Genomic DNA, 14,827 nt, shown 5'->3' with positions numbered 1-14,827 from the left:
AAACTCTTCCCTTTCACCTCTTCCTTTCCCACCAACCTGGGCTCCAAACATTCTTTCCAGATGAAACAGTGTAATTTAGTATACTGTGTCAGTGCTTATGATGTGATCTTCTCCACCTTGGGGAGACCAAGCACAGACTGGGGAATTGCTTTGCTGAACACCTCCATTCAGTCCACAAGCATGATCCTGAGCTTTCAGCTGCTTGCCATTTTAATACCCTGTCCCACTTCTACTCTGACTTCTCTGTCTTCAGCATCCTACACTGTTCTAATGAAGCTCGATAGAAATCCAAGGAACAGAATCTCATCTTTTGATTTGGCACTTTACAGCCTTCAATAATTTCAATAATTTCAGATAACCACAGCTTCCATCTTTTCAGACAGCAAGTGTTGGTAATGATTCTGCTGTGGACATTTACAAATCCTGTAGACCCATCTTTTGTTCTTTTACTTGTCCCACTAACAGCTGCGTACAATTCTGGTTGTCAGATCATTACAAGGATATACAGGCACTGGAGAGGTGGCAAAAAAGATGTACAAGGATGACACCAAAAATGTTGGGGTATCGATATCAGGAGAGGATGAACAGGCTTGGTCTCTTTCCTCTTGAAAAAAGAAAGCTGAGGGGTCATCTAATAGAGGTCTTTAACATTATGAAAGCTTTTGATAGAGTATTCACAGAAAGAATGTTTCCACTTGTGGTGAAGAACAAAACTAGAGGCCATTACTATAAGATAGTCACCAAAAAATCAGACAGGGAATTCAGAAGAAATGTCTTTACCCAGAGAATGCAAAGAATCTGGAACAAGGAGTGATTGAAGTGAATATTATAGATGCATTTTTGGGGAGGCTAGATAAGCATATAACGCTGATAGAGTTAGATTAGGAAAGACAGGAAAAGGCTCAAGTGGAGCATAAGTGTCGACATGAATGGCCTGTTTCTGTCTTGTATATTCTATGTAATCCTGTGCTACCTGCTTTTGCCTTGCACCGTCATCATTTAATCACTCCTACCTTCCACCTTATCACAGTTTGTGCTTTCCTTCCTTCCCCCTTTCCCTGCCTCTGTACTTGCTTAAAATCTGTTACATCTTTCAGTTCTGAGGAGAGATTACCGAACTGAAATATTAAACTTTGTTTCTGTCTCTGGTCCTGCAATGAAGACCACACAGTAGGTCAGAATCAGAAGAGCCGAGAATATGAAAAGAGTTTCAAGGCTGGAGGAGGTTGCAGACAGTTGTAGGAAGAAGTAAGTCCACGAAGCAAGATGAAGATTTTGAAGTCAATTCACCAAGGGATGCAGAACCAATAGGGGTCATCTAAGATAGGGGTGATTGGTGGGGGGGACTTAGCAGAGGCTGCAGAACTCTGGATGAACTGGAGTATATATAGGAAACCAGTTTGTATCCCCAAACTGGGGACCAGTGGAAATTAACTGTTATGTACCTGACATCTGTTTCGTGGACTTTAATTTAGAATTATATATGTTTTAAGCTTTGAAAAAGTGGATGATACAAAGACGACAGTGACTGAAGCACGATCAAGACTTCAGTAGAATAGAATAACTTTATAAAAAGGCACATGCAAAAAGGGCTGTTACCTGTTAGCAACGACCAAGAGGAACTGTCTCTGCAGACTTCAGGTCAGCTAAATTGAGTAATAATGATTATATGTATAAAACCCATTGAAGATGTAAGTGGAAAGGCTTTCACTTGCAAGTTTCAGCTTAAATGTATACCCAACTGCAGTTTGGAAATGCTTAATAAGCATTAACAGAGATGTAAGGTATATGAGAGCTTGGTATGGGCCAACAACATATGTGCAAAAATTTGGGTCATCTGCATGCTAAATATAACTGGTAAGGAGTCTTACCTTGGCAGCATCCTTAAGGTTTGCAATCTGCTTCCATATCTGTTCCCAGGCCGTAAAGGTAGCGTGCATTATGTTGAACTTGGCCATCACATCCTGCCAGGCATACCTCACTACCATCACCTGGGAAGGGTGCCCTGGAGTGCCAAGCAAGGCAACCCTCCTTGCATCCATTTCATGTATGAAGAGAGGTTGGGTCGATTAGGCTTGTATTCTCTAGAGTTTAGAAGAATGAGAGGGGATCTCATAGAAACCTACAAAATTCTAACAGGACTGGACAGACTAGATGTAGGAAGGATATTCCCAATGGCAGGGGAATCCAGGACCAGGAGTCACAGTCTAAGGATAAGGGGTAAACCATTTAGGACTGAGATGAGGAGAGATTTCTTCACCCAGAGAGTGGTGAAGCTGTGGAATTCTGTACCACGGAAAGCAGCTGAGGCCAAATCATTGAATATATTCAAGAAAGAATTAGATAAGTTCTTAGAGTTAAAGGGATCAAGGGATACGGGGAGAAAGTGGGAACAGGGAACTGAGTTTGGATGATCAGCCATGATCGTATTGAATGGCGGAGCAGGCTCGAAGGGCTGAATGGCCTACTCCTGCTCCTATTTTTCTATGTTTCTATGTAGCAAAATCTCTGCTTTCAGACAAGGGTTTCAGGTGCTGTCATGCTTATCCAGACTGTGTATACTTTTCGAAAGGCTGAAATATACTTTCGCTCCACAATGCTGGCCACTGATGTTTAAATGGCTGCAAGCCTAACTGTGGTCAATGGCTCTTGATATGGGCTGATGATGCATCCTCCTTCCTCTTGACCCCACCCCCAGTGACAGACAGAGACAAAGCCCAGAACCTGCAATAGGTCGCTCCACTCTGGTTCAACCCCTTCAGTGTTAGAACCATATCCTACAGGAGAATAAAGTCCCTTAACTTAGATTTGACCAAAATAAAATTATGGAGATAATTTTGCTTTGTGATGTAAGAGTTTTGATCTACTTATCTGTCTGTAATCTCAAATCTACAGAATATGAAACAGATTTGTCTACAATGAAGGTGTATTGAATGTACATACATTGGTTTGAATAGCACCAGCCTTTGTTCTATATGAAGTTATATAAGAGTAAGAGGTTTTAGGAACATGAAACTGTCATTCTGCCCAACATCTATTTTCATAGATGAATCCCACCTACCCTTAACCCTTCAACCCTGCTCTCTCCCAGTCACATTTAATTGACTTTTGAACCTATTTATACCGCTTGCTTCAGTGGCCTTCCCTGGTATAAAAGCAGTGTACGATTTTAGCATTTATGAGTGAAGTGAATTCTCTGTGCTTTCCATGTTGTGTATGCATTCCTAACTGCTACACATCACCAGACATAAACCACATTTTTTTTTTCAGCCAATGCTGTGCTCCTAAAAGCCTACAATATTAATTTTAAAATTTAATTTAAAAAATAAGAATTCAAATTAATAGTAGTGAAGCATTTTTTGATGACTGGATCCCGAGGTTAGGAATTGGCACTTCTTTTGAGAATACTGTTAATTAAGCCTCACACTATACATCTTCAATCAAGCTGTTGAGTTGACATATAATTAAACAAGAATGCTAGAATGCTGCAAGTTGTAAAGAAAATTCAGCACGTAAAGGGTTAAAAGTACCATTTGAACTTTAATGAATGAAATTTGCATAATTTGTTCAATTTGTCAACTCTCTTGCTTTGTGACCCACTAAAATTCAGTTCAAAGTGTTTTATGAAAAATAATGGCTAAAAACTGAATGTCTTAATTTAAATTTAATGCAATTAAAACCAGCTCTAAATTATGACTGATGAACAGCACACACTGATGTCAGTCAGTTTCATCAGAATATATTGAAGTTAATGTCGATTAATGCTCCACTGATATGTGTCAGTTCATACAAATGAATAAAAATCCTAAAATACAAAATATTGCAAACAAATGTAGAAATAGAAAAAAAAGCCTTACAAAATTCACAAAAGAAAATTAATTTTATTTATAGCAATGCATAGTTTCCACCCTTTATCAGTTCTGACCGAATCAAACCTGTTTCAGATAAACTGTTCTACTATGCAATTGATCTCATCAGGCTTATGTTAAAGTAAAATTGTGGGGTAGGTTTTTGCAATCACACCTTCAAAAACAGGAGATACTTGGTACTCACCTGACAGTCAATTGTCCTGACCCTACAAGATTTTGCATGCTTGCATTATTTCATGTAGTACAGCTGAGGTCATAGTCTGTATTGGGACTTATGTTGACAGTTTGTCAGAGGAACCGAAGAAATCACATTTAATCAGCCTTATAAAGGTTGCTTACACAGCGTAAAATGTAAATTTAAAGGAAAATGGTCACTTAAAGGCATATGCTTGCATATGGGGATAAAAGTAATTTTTACATAGGCGATTAATACGTTATATGTATTTCAGTCTTTGCAACTAATACTCTATGTATATTTTAGTCTTTGGGTAACAAAAATGCCTGGCTAAACTCAATGGCCATTACAATGAATGTGTAGATAGGAAACCAGGTCTGTTGCCAACTTAAGGAGCGACACAACACTCCAACTACCACCACCCCCACCGCCCCCTTCTTATTAACATAGAGAAACGCAAGTAGAGAAAATGCAGAATGAGGTGTAACCCTGCTTACCACTCCAAGGCACACGCCCAATAGAACAGCATAGCAGCATGCAAATAGGAAGAGGAATTAATGGTGAATCAGACCATTAGTACCACAGGCAGTGCTGGCCCGATGGTAAATGGTTGGGGCTGTCATTATTATTTGGCCTAACATCTCAGTGTCTGTGTCTAGATGTTGCCATACTTCCAACCTACGTCCTACATCATTCAATAGCACCAGCATTCCCACAAGATCACTCTGCTGCACCAAAATTTCAACAAAAAAATTCTTCATGCTGTATTCAACACAAACCAATGAAAACTTTCTGATTCATAACTGACTGAAAAAAATGGGTGGTGATCATTCAAAGAGTAAAGAGTGTCTATTGACACCACTATTTCAGCCAATGAGTTGGAGTTGTGGGGGAGGGGTTGCTTACGGCAGGACACAGCAAACAATATACTTTACAGCAAACAAAGTTTATTTACTCAGCAAACCGCAAAGCAAAGTCTACTTACACAGTCTAAAAAGATTTTAAAAGATTCAACAGCAAACTGAACTCATGACCAAAACTGAATCAACTTTGCCCAGTAACAGCATGGTGATTTCTCCAGCAAAATGCAGTGAGTGGAGGATAGTTACATAATACAAATTAGGTGCATAAAATCAATCCCAGTCACTTACAGTAGTTCAGACTCCAGGCATGATTGATGGACGAATTACCCAATCATCTCCTTTCTGGCTGGAAATATGGAAACATACAAACAGGAGTCAGCCATTTAGCCTCTTGAGCCTGTTCTGGCTGTCAATGATATGATGGCTGATTTGCGACCTAACTTCATATACCCGCCATTGCCCCATATCCCTTAATACCTTTGGCTAACAAAAATCTATCAATTTCAGATTTAAACTTAACAATTGATTGAGCATCAATTGCCATTTGCTGAAGAGAGTTCCAAACGTCTACCACCCTTTGGGTGGGATTTTATGCCCTCCCCTGCACCGAGTTTGGAGACAGGGAGAGCATGTAATCGGGCAGGATGGAGGCAGGTGGCACCTTCCCACCTCCACCCCAATTAAGTCCGTGGCGGAAAAGCCCTTGGACGGTCTTCCTGCCGTGCTGCCAATTGAGGCCCTTAAGTGGGCAGTTAATGCCCAATTAAGGGCCTCTTCCAGCTTCTGCCAGTATTAGCCCAGTGGTGGGTGGACCTGTTGCTATGTGGGGAGCATGCCAAGCAAACCTGTGCGGGTTGCTTGCCAGCTCCAGGGGGGAATCCCTCATTCAAAGGCACTTAGTGCCTGATCGAGGGACCCGGCATCAGGAAGGGGGGGCTCTGAGACCCAGCCCCTGCCCTTGCTGCTGACCCCCCCCTTACAACACCCTCTCTCCTCCTGCCCTGACTCCCCTGTGGCCTGGGTCCCTTGACGATCCTCGGCCTCATGTGGGTGCATTACCAGCTGCAGCCACCGCCTCCACGGTGGTACTGCTCAGTAAAACAGCTGTCTGTCTCTGTTTGGCTGGCAGCTCTTAGCAGGCGGGACTTCGGTTGCCAGGGTCCTTAATTCCGGGGAAGGCCCGCCGCTCTCCACTTAAGTGCCTAATAACGTAATGCGGCAAACCTTCCCCAAAGGAGGTGATGCAGGGCTCTCAGCGGCTCTTCAGGCAGTGGCTGAAACCCCCGTTGCCTACATAAAATCCCCCCTTTTGTGTTTAGAATTATTTCCTAATTTCACTCCGGAAAGGTCGGGCTCTAACTTTTTAATTATGCCCCCTAGTCCTAGACTCCCCAACAAGCAGAAATAATTTCTTTCTATCCAGTTAGCTACTCCTCTATCTAACGACTGCCCAAGACTGCTCGAATTTTCTGTTTCTGACATTGGAATGAAATCTACCTGTACTGACTAGAAACTTTAGTCTGCATCAGTGTACTTGCGTGACCCTGTGGGGCACTGCTGATACTATGGAAGGTACAAAAAGAGCACTGTAGGCATGAAAATCCTACAGGGAACAAACATTCAAAAACAGAAACATAGGGAAAAAATGAAAAATAAGAACAGTATCTAATGGTGCCGGCTTATAGTCCACTTCTGTAAGGCCTCATCTTAAGCTTTATTGAAGGAATGGATGTGCAGAAGTGGATGTGTTTATGGTGTGCTTACAGGTCAATTGCGCAATACTTCCCCTGTTTTTTGCAGTTTTCACAAAATATTTGCAGAAGCACAGCATGTGGCTGGAGGGGACTAACATTTCCCCACGTTGCTCTTGTTCTTTCTAGTTAATCAGTTTCAAGACCACGCATATGGAATAAATATGATGAAATAGTGAAGCAAGCACGGATCAGTGCAAGAACGTCAAACCACGTGTTAGATTAGATTTTTTTAGATTAGAGATACAGCACTGCAACAGGCCCTTCGGCCCACCGAGTCTGTGCCGAACATCAACCACCCATTTATACTAATCCTACACTAATCCCATATTCCTACCAAACATCCCCACCTGTCCCTATATTTCCCTACCACCTACCTACACTAGTGACAATTTATAATGGCCAATTTACCTATCAACCTGCAAGTCTTTTGGCTTGTGGGAGGAAACCGGAGCACCCGGAGAAAACCCACGCAGACACAGGGAGAACTTGCAAACTCCACACAGGCAGTACCCGGAATCGAACCCGGGTCCCTGGAGCTGTGAGGCTGTGGTGCTAACCACTGCGCCACTGTACTGAATTAAATGATATTTAGTCTGGGTCAAACTAATATTTCCAGAAAAGTATTTTGACTCAAATAAGAGGAGCCTATACAATGCAATCGTCATTTATACCCACTGCGTCGGCCCATTTTCCCAGTTTAACCTTTATTAGATGTGTTATTAATGGCAGAACTCACTAAAATACGCACAGCAGGTTAGGCAGCAGTAGAGAGAGAAAGAGAGTTAACGATTCAGGTCTGTGATCCTTCATCAGCTTTGAAACGTTAACTCTGTTTTCCCCTTCTCAGATGCTGCCTGACCCGCTGAGTATTTTCAGCATTTTCTGCTTTTGTTTCAGATTTCCAGCATCTGTAGTATTTTGCTTTTGTGTTACTAAAATACATGGCTGTCTTAACATTCGTTTCAATCTGTTGTAGAAGAATGCCCTCTTCAACAGAATTTAATCTTAAGAAGAACATTCAATAAACACCCTATTAAAACTTATGAAATGAAAACTATGATTGTAACATTTTAGGTTATTTCTAAGCTGCCGGTTACTTTTGGTGTTTTTCTTGATAGTTGCTTTACCTGAACGTACTGCTGACATCATCATGTCCTGTTGTTGATTCAGCATTGTGAGGAGTTGAATTAACATTGGGGAGATACAGTTAGGAAGGGAGTTCCATGATTTGACCCAGCAACAGTGAAGGAACGGCAATATAGTTCCAAGTCAGGATGGTGTGTGACTTGGAGGGGAGCTTTCAGGTTGTGGTGTTCCCATACATTTGCTGCCCTTGTCCTTCTAGTTGGTGGAGGTCGCGGATTTGGAAGGTGCTGTCGAAGGAGCCTTGGTGCATTTCTGCAGTGCATCTTGTAGATGGTACACACTGCTGCCACTGTGCGTCGGTGGTGGAGGGAGTGAATGTTTGTGGATGGGATGCCAATCAAGCGGGCTGCTTTGTTCTGGATGGTGTCGAGCTTCTTGAGTGTTGTTGGAGCTGCACCCATCCAGGCAAGTGGAGAGTATTCCATCACACTCCTGACTTGTGCCTTGTAGATGGTGGACAGGCCTTGGGGAGTCAGGAGGTGAGTTACTCGTCACAGGATTCCTAGCCTCTGACCTGCTCTTGTAGCCACAGTATTTATATGGCGACTCCAGTTCAGTTTCTGGTCAATGGTGACCCCGAGGATGTTGGTAGTGGGGGATTCAGCGATTGTAATGCCATTGAATGACAAGGGGAGATGATTAGATTCACTCTTGTTTGAGACGGTCATTGCCTGGCACTTGTGTGGCGCAAATGTTACTTTGCACTTATCAACCCAAGCCTCGATATTGTCCAGGTCTTGCTGCATTTCTACACGGACTGCTTCAATATCTGAGGAGTCGCGAATAGTGCTGAACATTGTGCAATCATCAGCAAACGTCCCCACTTCTGACCCTATGATTGAAGGAAGCAGCTGAAGATGGTTGGGCCGAGGACACTAACCTGAGGAGCTCCTGCAGTGATGTCCTCGAGTTGAGATGATTGACCTCCAACAACCACAACCATCTTCCTTTGTGCTAGGTATGACTCCAACCAGCGGAGAGTTTTCCCCCTGACTCCCATTGACCTCAGTTTTGCCAGGGCTGCTTGATGCCATATTCGGTCAAATGCTGCCTTGATGTCAAGGGCAGTCACTCTCACCTCACCTCTTGAGTTCAGCTCTTTTGTCCATGTTTGAACCAAGGCTGTAATGAGGTCAGGAGCTGAGTGGCCCTGGTGGAACCCAAACTGAGCGTCCCTGAGCATGTTATTGCTAAGCAAGTGCCGCTTGATGGCACTGTTGATGACACCTTCCATCACTTTACTGATGATTGAGAGTAAGCTGATGGGGCGGTAATTGGTCAGGTTGGACTTGTCCTGCTTTTTGTGTACAGGACATACCTGGGCAATTTTCCACATTGCAGGGTAGATGCCAGTGATGTAATTGTACTGGAACAGCTTGGCTATGGGCGCGGCAAGTTCTGGAGCACAGGTCTTCAGTACTATTGCCGGAATATTGTCAGGGCCCATAGCTTTTGCAGTATCCAGTGCCTTCAGTCGTTTCTTGATATCACGCGGAGTGAATCGAATCAGCTGAAGTCTGGCATCTGTGATGCCTGGGACTTCAGGAGTTGATGGATCGTCAACTCGGCACTTCTGGCTGAAGCTTGTTGCAAATGCTTCAGCCTTATCTTTCGCACTGATGTGCTGGGCACCCCGTCTTTAAGGATGGGTATATTTATGGAGCCACTTCCTCGAGTTAGTTGTTTAATTGTCCACCACCATTCACGACTGGATGTGGATGGACTGCAGAGCTTAGATCTGATCTGTTGATTATGGGATCGCTTAGCTCTGTCTATCGCCTGCTGCTCATGCAGTTTGGCATGCAAGTTGTCCTGGGTTGCAGCTTCACCAGGTTTACACCTCATTTTGAGATATGCCTGGTGCTGCTCCTGGCATGCCGTCCTGCACTCTTCATTGAACCAGCGTTGGTCTCCTGGCTTTATGGTAATGGTGGAGTGGGGGATATGCCGGACCATGAGGTTACAGATTGTGGTTGAGTACAATTCTGCTGCTGCTGATGGCCAACAGCGCCTCATGGATGCCCAGTTTTGCATTGCTAGACCTGTTTGAAATCTATCCCATTTAGCACGGTGATAGTGCCATACAGTCCAGAGTGTCTGCAGCCACGGCATGCGGTAAGTCCATTGAGGTGAAGAAGGAGCTGCGGGACCCGAGAGAAGTCCTGTGAAAAGGTGCCCCGAACACCCAAAACATCCACGAACGGCCCCCCCGGCCGCAACTTCAAAGCGCCCGCGGGAGATGGCTCGGAGAGCATCTGCAGCGCACTGTCGGCAATGCTGCATGCCTTTATTTAAACCACTGCAAAAAAAAAAACCCTTAGCAAATGTAATCACCTCTAAGTCTGCCAAATGATGCTTCACCTCCCGAAGGACGTGGATGAGCTTTCCGGACGTCGATGGTGGGCACTGAGGAAATGGCTTATTACCTGCACCAGATTCCACCCCCCCTCCCCCCCCCTTTACCCCCCTTCCACCCCCCCCCACCCCCGTCCCCTTCCCTGCTCCACCCTCTCAGCTCACCCCCTCACAACCCCGTCCCAGCCCGCCCCCCCCTCGCACCATCTTCACCCCGCACCCCCTTCCCCTGCACCCACCCCCCCCACCCTCTACCCCTCCCCCTTGCATCCCCTCCTCCCACCGGCACCATCCTACACCTGTGTAGGGGCCCCAACAACCCCACTGCCTTGTGGGCGTCTCGGGAGAGACCAAGGCTAAGGGAGTAAACCCTAACAGAAAATCCGGAGCGTAACCCCGTAGGCGGTCATGTGTCACCTTTGGCATGTTTCCGGCAGTTCCTGCAGCCATACTGGTGCCAAACGTCGTGTCCTGCACTCCTTTGGACCCCACCAGAAAGGCCGCGAGGGGGGTTTTGACGACTGGGCAACTCTCAACCTCCATAAATTTGCCCAGGCATGCGCCATGGAGAGGTCACTCCATAGTTGCCTCACAGCGACTAAAACAACACGGAAGGCAGCAGTTACGGGTTATAAGTCCAGATAAATTGGCGTAGAAACTGGGCGCCACGGGTTGCCTTTGTCGGTGGGAGAGGTCATTGCACCTCACTGGACAGCTACCGCCCGCCTCAAACCGGGCAGCCCCCGGTCAATAAGGTTCTGTCCCGCCACAGTCTGCCTGCTTCAATGGGTGCTTGGAGCTCAGGGTCATTGCCCGAAAGGTGGACTGATACACCGCACCAAACAACATGAAAAAAGGAAAGAAGGTACCAGCCCTTCGCTTTGCAAGCTGGAACGTCAGAACTATGTGTCCTGGCCTGTCGGAAGACCTTACACAAATCAACGATTCTCGGAAGACCGCCATCATTAACAACGAGCTCAGTAGATTCAATGTGGACATTGCAGCACTTCAGGAGACTCGCCTCCCCGCGAGTGGCTCTCTAGCAGAGCAAGACTACACCTTCTTCTGGCAGGGCAGGGATCCTGAAGAACCAAGACAGCATGGAGTGGGCTTCGCCATCAGAAACTCCTTGCTCAGCATGATAGAGCCTCCCTCAAATGGCTCGGAACGCATACTGTCCATCCGACTGCTCACCACCTCTGGTCCAGTACACCTACTCAGCATCTATGCTCCAACACTCTGCTCCGCACATGAAGCTAAAGACCAGTTCTATGAACAACTCCATAACATCATTAGCAGCATCCCCAACACCGAACACCTATTCCTGCTGGGGGACTTCAATGCCAGGGTTGGGGCCGACCATGACTCATGGCCCTCCTGCCTTGGGCGCTATGGCGTTGGAAGGATGAATGAGAACGGGCAGAGACTGCTTGAGTTGTGTACCTATCATAACCTCTGCATCACCAATTCGTTCTTTCACACTAAACCCTGTCACCAGGTTTCATGGAGGCACCCAAGATCACGTCGTTGGCACCAGCTAGACCTCATTGTCACAAGGCGAGCCGCCTTAAACAGTGTTCAAATCACACGCAGCTTCCACAGTGCGGACTGCGACACCGACCACTCCCTGGTGTGCAGCAAGGTTAGACTCAGACCAAAGAAGTTGCATCATTCCAAGCAGAAGGGCCACCCGCGCATCAACACGAGCAGAATTTCTCACCCACAGCTGTTACAAAAATTTCTAAATTCACTTGTAACAGCCCTTCAAAACACTCCCACAGGGGATGCTGAGACCAAGTGGGCCCACATCAGAGACGCCATCTATGAGTCAGCTTTGACCACCTACGGCAAAAGTGCGAAGAGAAATGCAGACTGGTTTCAATCTCATAATGAAGAGCTGGAACCTGTCATAGCCGCTAAGCGCATTGCACTTTTGAACTACAAGAAAGCCCCCAGCGATTTAACATCCGCAGCACTTAAAGCAGCCAGAAGTACTGCACAAAGAACAGCTAGGCGTTGCGCAAACGACTACTGGCAACACCTATGCAGTCATATTCAGCTGGCCTCAGACACCGGAAACATCAGAGGAATGTATGATGGCATGAAGAGAGCTCTTGGGCCAACCATCAAGAAGATCACCCCCCTCAAATCTAAATCGGGGGACATAATCACTGACCAACGCAAACAGATGGACCGCTGGGTTGAGCACTACCTAGAACTGTACTCCAGGGAGAATGCTGTCACTGAGACTGCCCTCAATGCAGCCCAGCCTCTACCAGTCATGGATGAGCTGGACATACAGCCAACCAAATCGGAACTCAGTGATGCCATTGATTCCCTAGCCAGCGGAAAAGCCCCTGGGAAGGACAGCATTACCCCTGAAATAATCAAGAGTGCCAAGCCTGCTATACTCTCAGCACTACATGAACTGCTATGCCTGTGCTGGGACGAGGGAGCAGTACCCCAGGACATGCGCGATGCCAACATCACCCTCTATAAAAACAAAGGTGACCGCGGTGACTGCAACAACTACCGTGGAATCTCCCTGCTCAGCATAGTGGGGAAAGTCTTTGCTCGAGTCGCTCTGAACAGGCTCCAGAAGCTGGCCGAGCGCGTCTACCCTGAGGCACAGTGTGGCTTTCGTGCAGAGAGATCGACTATTGACATGCTGTTCTCCCTTCGTCAGATACAGGAGAAATGCCGTGAACAACAGATGCCCCTCTACATTGCTTTCATTGATCTCACCAAAGCCTTTGACCTCGTCAGCAGACGTGGTCTCTTCAGACTACTAGAAAAGATCGGATGTCCACCAAAGCTACTAAGTATCATCACCTCATTCCATGACAATATGAAAGGCACAATTCAACATGGTGGCTCCTCATCAGAGCCCTTTCCTATCCTGAGTGGTGTGAAACAGGGCTGTGTTCTCGCACCCACACTTTTTGGGATTTTCTTCTCCCTGCTGCTTTCACATGCGTTCAAATCCTCTGAAGAAGGAATTTTCCTCCACACAAGATCAGGGGGCAGGTTGTTCAACCTTGCCCGTCTAAGAGCGAAGTCCAAAGTACGGAAAGTCCTCATCAGAGAACTCCTCTTTGCTGACGATGCTGCTTTAACATCTCACACTGAAGAATGCCTGCAGAGTCTCATCGACAGGTTTGCGTCTGCCTGCAATGAATTTGGCCTAACCATCAGCCTCAAGAAAACGAACATCATGGGGCAGGATGTCAGAAATGCTCCATCCATCAATATTGGCGACCACGCTCTGGAAGTGGTTCAAGAGTTCACCTACCTAGGCTCAACTATCACCAGTAACCTGTCTCTAGATGCAGAAATCAACAAGCGCATGGGTAAGGCTTCCACTGCTATGTCCAGACTGGCCAAGAGAGTGTGGGAAAATGGCGCACTGACACGGAACACAAAAGTCCGAGTGTATCAGGCCTGTGTCCTCAGTACCTTGCTCTACGGCAGCGAGGCCTGGACAACGTATGCCAGCCAAGAGCGACGTCTCAATTCATTCCATCTTCGCTGCCTTCGGAGAATACTTGGCATCAGGTGGCAGGACTATATCTCCAACACAGAAGTCCTTGAAGCGGCCAACACCCCCAGCTTATACACACTACTGAGTCAGCGGCGCTTGAGATGGCTTGGCCATGTGAGCCGCATGGAAGATGGCAGGATCCCCAAAGACACATTGTACAGCGAGCTCGCCACTGGTATCAGACCCACCGGCCGTCCATGTCTCCATTATAAAGACGTCTGCAAACGTGACATGAAATCGTGTGACATTGATCACAAGTCGTGGGAGTCAGTTGCCAGCATTCGCCAGAGCTGGCGGGCAGCCATAAAGACAGGGCTAAATTGTGGCGAGTCGAAGAGACTTAGTAGTTGGCAGGAAAAAAGACAGAGGCGCAAGGGGAGAGCCAACTGTGCAACAGCCCCAACAAACAAATTTCTCTGCAGCACCTGTGGAAGAGCCCGTCACTCCAGAATTGGCCTTTATAGCCACTCCAGGCGCTGCTTCACAAACCACTGACCACCTCCAGGCGCGTATCCATTGTCTCTCGAGATAAGGAGGCCCAAAAGAAAAGAGTGCCATACAACACGATGGATGGTATCCTCAATGTGAAGGCGGGACCTCGTCTCCACAAGGACTGTGCGGTGGTCACTCCTACCAATACTGTCATGGACAGAAGCATCTGGGGCGGGCAGATTGGTGAGGACGAGGTCAAGTATGTTTTTCCCTCGTGTTGGTTCCCCCACCACCTGCCACAGACACAGTCTAGCAGCTACGTCCTTTAGGACTCGGCCAGCTCGGTCAGTAGTGGTGCTACTGAGCCACTCTTGGTGATGGACATTGAAGTCCCCCACCCAGAGTACATTTTGTGCTCTTGCCATCCTCAGTGCTTCCTCCAAGTGGTGTTCAACATGGAGGAGTACTGACTCATCAGCTGAGGGAGGGCAGTAGGTGGTAATCAGTAGGAGGTTACCTTGCCCAAGTTTGACCTGATGCCATGAGACTTCATGGAGTCCGGAGTCGATGTTGTGGACTCCCAGGGAAACTCCCTCCCTACTGTACACCACTGGGCCACCATCTCTGGTGGGTCTGTCCTGTCAGTGGGACAGGACATACCCGGGGATGGTGATGGCAGTGTCTGGGACATT

This window comes from Heterodontus francisci, chromosome 4 (genome assembly GCF_036365525.1).
Source record: "Heterodontus francisci isolate sHetFra1 chromosome 4, sHetFra1.hap1, whole genome shotgun sequence".
Lineage (NCBI taxonomy): Eukaryota > Metazoa > Chordata > Chondrichthyes > Heterodontiformes > Heterodontidae > Heterodontus > Heterodontus francisci.
This window is presented reverse-complemented; position numbering follows the sequence as displayed.